Raw genomic sequence first — 12555 nt, 5'->3', positions numbered from 1 at the left:
TTTATATTCTTTTTTATCCTCATCTGAGGACGTGCTTATGCACTTTAGAGAGGGAGGGAGGGAGAGAAGCATTGATCTGTGGACTTTCCCACATGTCCCCATCGGGGATCAAATCCACAACCTAGGTATGTGCCCTGACCAGAAATCATACCCATGACGTTTTGGTTTAAAGGACAATGTTCCAACCAACCGAGCCACACTGGCTAGAGCCAAGTCTGTATATTCTTCCTAACCATTCAAATCATGTACACAATTGCATTTAAGAGCAATCAGAATTAAGAAATGCTAATCAATTTATCAGAAAGAAATAATCACATTCAAGAGAAGCAGGAGAGCCCAGATTATAGGCTAAGAATTTGTCTCTACTATCTCCCCAAGCCCCATCAAGATCATGAAAAAGAAATCCTGAAAAAGAATTGGTTTATAACAACTCTAACAACGAGATAGGTGTTATTGGCAGACAAGACATCTCAGCCAATTTCTGGATGCCAAAAGCAGAAGCATTGCACAGAAAATACGGAAACTGCTGAAGCCCAGATACAAACATAGACAATGACAGCCACTTAGAGGAGTTTGAAGAAGTGGAAGGAGAAGGAAGTGTAGATGCTCTAACATCCCCCAAACACACAGCAGGAGGCCAGTAGCTGCTGGCTGCAGGTTGTGGGGCAAATAGAATTGTAAGGGCTTCGTATAGGGCCAACAGTGTAACCACTGAAGTAGTGAGACATGAGGACAGAAGGAAAACCAGGGGGTGGATGGCAGAGAGAGGCTGAGTAAAAGCACCAAATTCCCCAACTTTCTTATCAAGGGTTCATAGATACTATCAGCTGATACTATCTAGTGTTGAGAAATCAAGAAGTAATTTGGAGTTGTTGAGATAACAGCCAAAAGCAGGAAAACGAGGCCCAATTACACGTATTTACCGCTGAAGTTTAGAATGGCCAAGGGGAACACGTGTACTTTCCGCATTGTTTGACTTTTAAAGCCAGTGTATTGAACATTTTTATAGGGAACAAATAAGAATATGAACAGCTGAACAAAGATGTATTCTGAGCTTATTAAAAAATAAGAATGAGATATTTTACATATTCAGTAGGAAAAAAGGGAAGACACAGGAAAATACCTAACATATCATTATTATATCTTTTGAAATATATTTTGATTTATTAAATATATGTTTAGAAATACTAAGAAAAGGCATTAACAGTGGGTTCTTCTGGGGGAAAAGAGTAGAAAAGAGACTCTTTTTTTTTTTTACTCTGTGCGTACTTCTGAATTATTTGAAATGGTTACAGCAGCCTCTGTAACCCTTTTGTTAAAACCCTCATCCAAGGATATTTTTATTATCCATTTTAGAGAGAGGAAAAGAGAGAGAGAGAAATAAAATATCAATCAGTTGCCTCCCATACGCACCCCTAGTGGGGATCGAACTTGCAACCCAGTTATGTGTCCTGACTGGGAATTGAACCTGCAAACTTCCTGCTAATATACTGGACAGTATTCCAAGCAACAGAGCCAACCTGTCCAGGGCTATAATTATTGAAAGTTTAAAGGCAACTTATAGAAATGAATAAATTAAAGAAATCAAGAGAATGGCAAAAATACATTAAAATCTTAATTTAGGTACACAAACTTTTGTATCCATGCATCCATTTAACAAACATACTGAATTCCTGTGGGGAGGAAGAGCTGTGCCTTGTACAATACTAATCGCAGATAAAAATACAATAAACAATTCGATCTCTGCCTTCAAGGAATTTGTAGTCAATGGCTCAAAAGACAATAAGCACACAATTACAATGCAAAGTGGTAAGTGCTCTGATAGACGTATGTGCAGAGGGCTATAATAAAAGGGACACCTCCCCTTACAGAGATGGGTGGGCCAGTGTTAGTTAAGGCCAACTTGCCCTCCTGGAAGCGATGATATCCAGTTGGAGGACAGATATAGGAGTGTCAAGGCACACATGGAGTGTATTCTTCTGTGGACATTTTTGTGTAAGTATTTGTGTGAATTAAGAGCAAGTTGTTTTAGCCCTGGCTGGCGTAGCTCAGTGGATTGAGCACAGGCCTGCAAACTAAAGGACCGCGGTTCAATTCCCAGTCAGGGCACATGCCTGGGTTGCGGGCCAGTTCCCAGTGGGGGATGCACGAGAGGCAACCCATGCATTGATGTTTCTCTCTGTCTCTCCTTCCCTTCCCTTTTAAATAAAATCTTTAAAAAAACATGTTTATTAAAAAAAAAGAGTAAGTCATTTTAATAACACAGTAACACCGAATGTCGCCGTGGCTGACTCAAGAGCCTCAACCCTTGGCTCTCTCTCAGGAGCCCCGATACTCAGTCAAATGATAGGTGCATTCGATGAGGCTTTGTGGGGGGGGGACTGGAAGACGACATTCTCAAGTTTTCGAGTGATCCAAACTCCCTGAGAAAATAGGGGAACACTCTCAGGATCAGCCAGCACAGCTTAGAATATGTACAAATATTTGAATAATGGATGGGAGTCCTCCCTTTGAAGATTCAGCGCACTCAGGGAAACACTTCGCCTTTTACAGATGGCAAACCCGAGGCGAAGAAAGCCATTTCCGCCCATACCCCCACCGCCCAACCCTCTGGCAATTACCAGTTTTTCCATATCTATGAGAATACAATATTATATGTCAACTGTACTTTACTTCAGAAGAGCTTTACATTTCAGAATAAAAATTAGACATCAAACAAACAAACCAATGAAAAAGCCATTTCCCCAAGCCACACAGATAGGGACTTGCAGAAACAAAACAGAGCACACTGTTTCTGGCTCAGCTTTTTGTCTGGTGAGATCAGGCCCCTCCCTCACCCCGGAAAACACAAGGGGAGAGGAAAGTCACAAATGGGTTGTGGGGGTCTCAGAATTCCTGTCGACAAGCCTGGCTTGCTGGCCGTGGCTGCCTGTGGTTTTCCCAGGAAGGCGGGCTTTGGCACAGCCCCCAGCGTGTCAAGTCCACACGAGTATTCGAGTTGCCACGGCCCAGCCATGCTTTTCTGGCATGTTAGTTTTGCCCTCCACTATTTTCTGTTGGTTTTACGGTCTTTACAACCAGCATGAAGGTCAGTGCGCCCAGAATTCAAACTTCTGAAATATTCTACTCTGTTGCTGAGATTTCGGTGTTCAAACGTGTTTCACTTTGCAACAGGAATCTCAGCATTTAAGACAAGATAAATGTGATAAGACAATAGCAGAGGAAATTGTGGGTTTATGTCTCCAGGTGGGCTAATTTCCAAATTACACTAGAGAAAATTACTCAGGATAATTTCACAGGTTTCCTCCACAGTTCGTGGTGGCAGGATTGTTGCACCTGCAAAATTTAATTACACGTTTGTTTTTTTTTTTCCACAGCAAAGATATCACTATAATTGGGGGTTGCTTGCCTTAGCCAAACTTGTTTCTTGTAAGACCCAGGAGCAACAGTTTTATCCTGGGAATGAATAAATGATGACATGAGGCTATCTGACATAATTAGTCTGCAGATTTCAGGTTACATCCTTTTATCTGCAATGAAATCACTGGAAGAATAACCTGCATAAAGGGTTTTGATCTTCACTACAACTGACTCATGTTTGCCTTCATTGATTGTGAGGTGGTGATGTACTCGAAAGTGAAATATAGCCCACTAAAACTCCATCTAAACCAGAGGTATGGAAGCAAGGGTATTGGATTAATTCAATATTGGTTGTTACCATAAATATTTTACATGGGCCAATTCAATTCATTTCAACAGATATTTATTGAGTGACTTCTGTGCTCAAGGCTTCGTGGGAGGCACTGTAAGAAATGTGAAAAGGATAGCACCCCCTCAAAGCACTTGCATTCTTGAGCACTATGAACTTTTTTAGTTTAAAGATCATGGTAGAAGTACGTGTTAACTCAGACTCACTTTGATTGGAGCCATTTCAGGACCCTGCTCTTGCTTGAAAGGCAGCGAAGAGAACTCCCAGGCAGCTCGCACCAGGGATTTTCAGAACCATTATCTGACATCCACTCATTTATTTGTCAGCTTATATAAAAGTAGAAAAAAGGAATGCCTCTTTAAGATTCTCTGTTATTTGCTTTTCAGCTAATTGGGCTAACACGGTGAAAGTCATTTCATTATTTAGTAATTCTGATTGATAAAAGACAAGCAAACTATAAGTTACAAGAATGAGGGAATCATAGTGCAATGAGGAACCCGAGACAGCACTAGTCGGTGGGCAATTGCCTCTGGAGCACCAAGTACGGTCAGCATTGGTCAGCGGCTCTCAAGGAGGGGCACCGTGAAATCTTGGGTAGTCACGATGACTATGGGGGGCTCCTAGTATTTGGTGGGCAGAGGCCAGGGATGTGAGATGCCCTGAAGTGTGAGGAATAGTCTCGAAACACAAAGACTTACCCTGTGTCCTTCACAACCCAATAGGTATGTGAGGAAAAAAAAACCTGCTTATAATTGTCTAAGAATTCAACTTTGTTTTCCATATAAACACAGTTTACCTTTTACATAATTCTAAATATGCTGTGTTTTCCAAAAATGCAACCACCATATATACCAAGAGAAAAATGTGCTTTTGTTTTGTGCAGAACTTCTCAGAAGTTCTGTGCAGTGGTCATCTGATGAATGCCATTCCCAGAATCCCTTGCTCTGGAAACACGCCCATCAGATCACTCACATTCACGAAGGCCACAGAGAAGATGAATTCTCCAGCAGCCACCAGCCCCTTATGCCTTCTAGCAGAGTTGTGCCCAAGCACTAATGTTTTGTTGTTCATATTATTTGGGGAAAAATTACTTTCACTTCATCTCTCTTTTATATCACAAGTAGATCAGTATAATAATTTTTTAAAATTGTGGTAAGTAGACATGCCAGAATATTGACCACCTTAACCATTTTACGTGTGCAATTCCATGGTATTAAGTACACTCACCTTGTTGGGCAACCATCACCAGTGTCCATCCACAGGACTCTTCATTTTGCACAACTGAAACTGTTACCGTTAAACACTCCCCAGTCCCTCTTCTCCCCACCCCACAGCCTCAAGCAAGCATTACTTTACTTTCTGTTTCCATGAATTTGACTACTTTCATTCTCACAATTTAATGATTTTTGAGAGTCTCTTTGTATGTGTAGCTAGATTATATCATCTATAAATTTCATTGCAAGGGCAGTAAAGAGAGGTTACGAGGCATTACTGTATTTTTTAAACTATAAGACGCACCCCCCCAATTTGGGAGAAGAAAGGGGTGCATCTTACACTCCAAATATAGCTTACCTGGCTTGCTGTGGGGGGAGGGCAGTGGAGCAGAGTTACAGGTTATTAAATATTTTACCACATTTTTTGGTTCACAATTTTTTTTCCTATTTTCCTCCTCTAAAACTTAGGTGTGTCTTATGGTCCATGGTGTCTTATAGTTCTAAAATTACGGTAGTTATGAAAAGCAGGCACTGAGTCTGATAGGGTTAGAACTGGTGGTATCTGTGAATCAGCAAACAGTACATATGCATGGTTTCTGTTTCAGGAAGTCAACCTTTAGCTTAGCAGTATCTTTAAGATAAAACAATTTCCTCCAAACCTGAGACATTTGAGGATGGCCTTCATTTATGCGAGCTTTTCCAATACTGTTTGAATCCCTACACTAGCTTGACCTCATCTGCGAAACACAAGCACCATCTTGAATTTGAATTTACTGTAGTCAACAAAAATGGCATCTTCTTTTTTAGACTGTGGTCTACTTTACTTAGTGTCTCAGAGATTAGCACTACACTGCACAATTCCTGGACAAATAATTGTTGGTTGGTTGATTGAAGAACATTTTATTTTATTTTATTTTTAATATATTTTATGGATTATGCCGTTACAGTTGTCCCATTTCCCTCCTTCATTCCCCTCCATCCTGAACACCCCCTCCCCCCCACATTCCCCACTTTAGTTCATGTTCATGTGTCATAAGTTCATTAGCTTCTACATTTCCCACACTACCCTTGGCCTCCCCTGTCTACTTTCTCCCCACTGTCTATGCTACTTATTCTCTGTACCTTTTACCCCCTTATCCTTTTCCAACTCCCCTGTTGCTAATCTTCCATGTGATCTCCATTTCTGTGGCTCTGCTCCTGATCTAGCTGTCCTCTTGGTTTGCTTTTGTTTTAGGTGTGGTTGTTAATAACTGTGAGTTTGCTGTCCTTTCACTGTTCATATTTTTTATCTTCTTTTTCTTAGATAAGTCCCTTTAACATTTGATAGAATAAGGGCTTGGTGAAGATGAACTCCTTTAACTTGACCTTATCTGAGAAGCACTTTATCTGCCCTTCCATTCTAAATGAAAGCTTTGCTGGATAGAGCAATCTTGGATGTAGGTCTTTGGATTTCATGACTTGGAATACTTCTTTCCAGGCCCTTCTTGCCTGTAAGGTCTCTTTTGAGAAATCAGCTGACAGTCTGATGGGCACTCCTTTGTAGGTGACTGTCCCCTTATCTCTTGCTGCTTCTAGAATTCTCTCCTTAATTTTAATACTGGGTAATGTAATTAAGATGTGCCTTGGTGTGTTCCTCCTTGGGGCCTTTCTTTGGGACTCTCTGAGCTTCTTGGACTTCCTGGAAGTCTATTTCCTTTGCCAGATTGGGGAAGTTCTCCTCTATTATTTGGTCAAATAAGTTTTCCATTTGTTGCTCTTCCTCTTCCCCTTCTGATACCCCTATAATTTGTATGTTGAAACGTTTAAAGATGTCTTGGAGGTCCCTAAACCTCTCCTCATTTTTTTGAACTCTTGTTCCTTCATTCTTTTCTGTTTGTTTGGTTGTTTCTTTTTTCCTTCTGGTCCACTCCAATGCTTTGAGTCCCGGTTTCCTTCCCATCACTATTGGTTCCCTGTGCATTTTGCTTCATTTCATTTAGTGTAGCCTTCATTTTTTCATCTAATTTGCGACCAAAATCGACCAGTTCTGTGAGCATCCTGATTACCAGTGTTTTGAACTGTGCATTTGATAAGTTGACTATCTCTTGGTTGCTTAGAAGTATTGTTTCTGAGGCTTTGATCTGTTCTGTTTGAGCCATAATGTTTCAGTTGGTTTGAGCCTGTTATTCTGAAGAACATTTTAAAGAAAGAAAACTGGGGTGTCGGCAGCCCCTCTCCCAGTGGCTCATCAGTGTCGTTGCAAATCCCAACTCTGTGGTTCTTCCTTCTGGAAGCAACCAAGCACCTCATCTGACCCACACACTGGTCAATTTTCATAACAGTACTTATTGTCACTAGACCGCTTCATTTTATCTGCAGTGAAATTACTGGAGGAATAACTTCCATACATAATTCTGATCTTCCCTCAGACACACATTTGTCTTCATTGATTGAAAAATGATGGTACTTGAAAGTGAAATATAGTACATATTCTGATAACTCTGGCCCTAATAAAAATACCACCCAAACCAATAGGGCCATGGCACAATCTTTACTTGCTTATACCATCCTGTAACTTCTCTTTTCGTGAATACCTGAGATACTCACACTAAGAGAAATCTCATCTGTTATTCTGTGATGGTGTCAGGCAGTAATAAAAAAAACTTTACTATTTGGATGAGGTTCAATTCAAAGTGGATACAGAATTAAGCACCATCTACTTCTTTGTATTCTAACACAGTAAACTCACTGAGTGGGTTCATTTGTAATTCTTTGCAACCATACCAAACACTTCACGTTTAAAGGCAATAAGGAACATTAAATATGTAGGTACATTTTAGCAAAGCTTACATTTGCTACCGTGTGATTTTCTTTTAAGGAATGTCTATTTGAAATGGGTTACGCTGTGATGGCCAGTTAATATTCACAATCACCATATGTATTTCTAGAATACCTACCCACATATAATGCTATTTGTTCTTGAACAGTCATTCGGCTGTAGATATTTTTTAAATTTCTTGAATTTTCTTTTATTTATTTTTTTTAGAGAGAGAGAAAGGGAGGAAGAGAGGGAGAAAAACACCAATGTGCGAGATATATATTGATCTGTTGCCTCTTGCACGCTTCCAGCTAGGGACCTGGCCCACAACCCAGCTATGTGCCCAAGCTAGGAATCCACCCGTGGCCTTTCAGTTCTCAGGCCGGTGCTCAATCCACTGAGCCACACCAGCCGGGGCAATATGCACCCACATGTAAAGACTGCAGTATGGAATGTTCTTGATTATGTCTCTTTTTCTCAGGGCTATGGCAGTTTCCCACAGTTTCAAGCACTGGAACTTTCTCATTCATTGACTTCATTCATTCAGTCCTTCAGTGTGTGATATATTTACTGGTCTAATAGGCACGAGGGACAATCCCGGTTCCCATTAATGTAAAAATGAGACCCAGTCCTTGTCCTCCAACTAGTGAAAGATCTGTTTTCAGTGGTTACTTGGAGATTTACTGTTGGGCCCCTCACATTCTGTAAAAGAAAACTGAGGAATTTTAGATGCAAGGCATATTTACCAGCAAATGTATTTTATTAGTAGTAGCAACAGAAGTGAAGAATTTGGAAATTTCATCCAGCAAAAAAAAAATCCTTAGAATCACGGAAGTGCCTGGAGCAGACTCAGAGAGTAACAAAGTTACACCCAGAGTATGACTAGGCACCTTCACCGAGGAATGGAGATATATATACTCAGGGTATGTGGGGACGTCCTCAGAAAGTAGGAGAGAGTTATGATCATAGTAAGACTGGAGCATTCTTAGAATAAAGTTATAATCCCCCTCTAAGGAGAATCTCTGAATGTGTTCATTTTTTAATTTCCTCATCTCTTGAATTTCCTCATTTCAGTCCACTAAAGCACCATTTTCCTGTCCCCCGGGTACGAATCACTGGGACCACAGAATTCTTTCATGGTAGAGAAAGAAGTCAACTTAGTTATTTTCAAAGGAAGGAACTCAAGTCCAGAAAGACAGGATCATTTTCCTGAAGGCAGAGTTCTCATAATAAATTAAGGAGAATCACGCAGGCGAGATCCCGGTTCCCCTGGTAGCGATGTCCTCATTAGGTTCCTCCTTTGTAGAAGCTGCACACTCCTCAGGGTGAGATATACGACTAAGTAAACACTTCCTGAAAGGTAACACACAGGCCCCTGCCTCCATAAAGCCTTCCTGGATTGTTCTAAGGCGTATTTAGAACACTCCCTGTTTGGAACTCAGTTGCTGTACCACCTAGCATGTGAGTACAGCCTGATTTGTGTCATTGGGCGGTGACTTTACTAATGCAAGTCTTTTCTCAATATTGAAGTCAAGGACCTTTTGGATGCAAAGAAGATTAAGTTCTTGCTGCAAACCTATGATCTGTTCTTACTCATGGGCCCTTGGCTTCCCCCGTAACTTTGGCTTGCCCATGACTTTGGTTGGACTTTGGCGCCAAATCTACATGGTCTTTCCGTTAATTGACTGCTGATAATTCAATTTCTCAGACAATATACTACTTCCAATTATCTGGAGGTGAATAACTTTATAAGGCAGAGGTGGCAAACACAAGGCCCTCAGGCCAACTCCGGCCCCCCACCTTGTTTTATCTGCCCGGGCCCCTTTCTACCCAGTGGCAGTGCCAAGCTCTCTCTTAACTGTTAAGGAGTAGTTACATTTATACAGTCCTAAAATTATATTCGGCCCTTTGAGGGCAACTGGGAGGCTAATGTGGGCCCCCCTGGTGAAAATGAGTTTGACCCCCGTTATAAGAGATGTGTCTTTTTGTCTAAAACTAAATTCCAATTGGTGACTTCAGATCTGAGCCAGGAGAGGGTTATGATCACCTTAGAGGGAGATACTTTCTAACCAGAGGTGAATTGGGGATTATCTGCTCTTTGTGAATAACCTGTACCCCTACTTCCCTCTCAACAATTAATTTACCGGTTTTGCTGTCACTGCCATGAGAATCAAGGCAAAGTGCTCCCTCCCTCCTTGCTCTGAGCCCCAAATGCTTTACAGGGAGAATCTGACAGTCTGAATAGAAGAGCTGTCGGGGGTGGGAGAAAGAGGAGAGAGGTAGGAAGTGTTTTTTTCCATGACATTTGAGCTGTGAGTTGTCAGGAAGGGATTTGAGTGGGTTTTTATCAGTTACTGAGTGAAGCTCTGCTCAGAGCTCTAGGCTTATTTCTCAGAGCCCCTGGGGTGGTACAATCTTATTTTATTTTTTAGGTGGTAGCCTTAGTGTAGTGAAGGAATACAGGATTTGGGATGGACGTTCTGCATCCAATTCTTGATTCTGTATCTTTTTTTAAAATTTCTTTTTAGAGAGAGGGAGGTAGAGAGGGAGAAAAAGAAGCAACAGAGAGAGAAGCATCAATCTGTTGCCTTCGATGGCTTGCCTTTACAACGACCCCCAGGCAGGCACCAAACCCACAACACAGTCATGTGTCCCAACCTAGAATCAAACCGGCAATATTTTGCTTTGCAGGACAACAGCCAGCCAGCTGAGCCACATCAGTGAGGGCTGGACCCTATGTCTTAATACCTGGGTTAAATAATTTGGGGGCAAGTTGTTTAAGGGCTCTCTACCTCAGTTTCCTTATCTGCCAAGTGGGGAATAATAACAGCACTTTCCCATTCTTTGCTGTGAAGTTTAGGTGAGATAATACGTATGAAAGTGTTTTTGTGAACTCTAAATCTCTACACAGAGGTCAGTTACATACTATTAAAGGTGCCTCGGCTCAGTCCTTATGCTGAAATGCTGCTTATGCAATGGAGGTGCGATCAATTAACTGGTTAACTGCCTCTTTTAAAGGTTAAACAGTAACTCCTCTCCCTTACCCTTAACCCAAACCAAATTTCATGCCAAAAAATTATGTAAAATAAAAATAAAGAAAAGAAAAACAACAGTTTATTTTCATTAGGAATGCAACTTTAGACTGTTCCGCAATACCAACAAAGGTCAGTATAACACAAGAAGATATGAGGGCTGTTTGTTTTCGCGCGCTCTCTCTCTCTCTCTCTCTCTCCCCTTTCTGAACACCTTTTATTATACGGAGGGGACTGGGCTCAGTCCTTATTGGCTGCTGCCTTCCCCAAGGCTGCAAGGACATTGCTCAGCTCCCCTGTCTTACCCTTGGCAGGATGTGTGGGCCACCCTTTTCGTGACGAACTTCAGGGCCCTCTTGTCCTGAGAGACCTTGAGCAGCTCCATGGCACGCTGCTCACCGGGGGCAAAGTCACACACATTCTCGGATCATGTCCCGCATGAGCTTGGTGCACTTGGTGAGGTGCCTGCGGCAGTGGCGACTGTGCCTTGGCTGGCTCACGTTCTCGGTCACCTGGCAGCCCGTGACAAGGCCCACTGCCACGAGGTAGCGCACGGCCATCCCTGCTGGTCCTCAATGGCTGCTGCGATGGACTGCTTCCGTGCTATAGAGTTCACTCTCAAAAAATGTGTTAGTAGCAGCAATTACTTAAAATTAACAGGGGCCAGAGTGTTGGCCTTGATTAAGCTCTCAATGGATCACGTTAATTACTCCATTTTTACTTGTATTATTCTACAGTGTAATGGTTTTAAATGCAATGATTATTTGACTGCCTTTACATCCTACTTACCTCGTTTTTCTGGGGGGGGGGCGGTTCTGTTGAAGGAAAAATTATTTAAAAATTCCTGAGCTGGCCCGTTATATTTGTTAACTCCTCCACTCCTTCCCGCTTGATAATCCCACTTTCGCTGCTTCTGCTGTGTTCGGAGTTTCGGTTACCATCTCTTTGTGGGACCTGTCCATGATGCCTAGTGAGTACACAGGAAATAGGTAGAGAATACATTTTCAAATGCTCTGATAAGAAAATAATCTAAAATGTCCTACTTAAAATCCTATAAATATTTAAGGAAGTAAGGTCTTGATGATCTTGGTTTTGGGTTGTGTAAACAGTATTTTTGTGAAAATTGTAGGTTATCTTCTAATTGGTTCAGAGAGAGAGAGAGACAGAGAGAGAACTACTTTTTCTAGCATAGATTAGAAAAAAATCCATCCTCTTCAAGGTGCATATTTAATTCCTGTTTGCTATGGTGACCTGTGTCTCTAGAACAGGGGTGTCAAACTCATTTTCACCGGGAGCCACATCAGCCTCATGGTTGCCTTTCAAAGGGCCGAATGTAGTTTTAGGACTGTATGAATGTACCTGCTCCTTAACAGTGAAGTGAGAGCTTGGTGCTGCTGCCGGGTAGAAACAAGGTGCTGGGCCGGATAAAACCAGGCAGAGGGCCGGATTCTGGGTGGGGGGCCATGTGTTGCCACCTGTGCTGTGGAACAACAGCAGTCCCCTCTGAGTCCCACGTCACCCCAGAGGATGCGCCTTCCCTTGGACCTATAGCAACTATTCTACCCACTACTCTGAAAAAGGCCGGTTGCACCTGCAAATCAATTCCAAGGTTTGTGAATGTAAATAATTTCCTGGTTTCAACATTTCAGAATTAGTAACACATTCGTATCGAGGGAAGACTGAGTGGCATTTGGACTCCAGTGGGAGAGAGGAGGTTTGCAGGAGACCCTCACACAGTCGCTCCCCTTCCTCCCTTGCTCCCACAGAGCCTCCTACAGCAGAGGGGCCTTGTTCTTTTCATCT

At 42.0% G+C, this 12555-nt stretch overlaps 1 protein-coding gene and 1 pseudogene across 1 annotated transcript in view; one reads left to right on the top strand and one right to left on the bottom strand.

The window, feature by feature from the left end:
* KCTD1 (potassium channel tetramerization domain containing 1) overlaps positions 1-12555 on the top strand; it is a 186369-nt gene that overhangs the window by 66292 nt on the left and 107522 nt on the right. The gene's annotated exons all lie outside the window — the stretch shown is intronic.
* On the bottom strand, positions 10977-11312 carry LOC118977343 (60S ribosomal protein L36-like; annotated as a pseudogene).

Source organism: Sturnira hondurensis, unplaced genomic scaffold (genome assembly GCF_014824575.4).
Source record: "Sturnira hondurensis isolate 20B ecotype Veracruz unplaced genomic scaffold, ASM1482457v3 Scaffold0001872, whole genome shotgun sequence".
Lineage (NCBI taxonomy): Eukaryota > Metazoa > Chordata > Mammalia > Chiroptera > Phyllostomidae > Sturnira > Sturnira hondurensis.
This window is presented reverse-complemented; position numbering and strand designations above follow the sequence as displayed.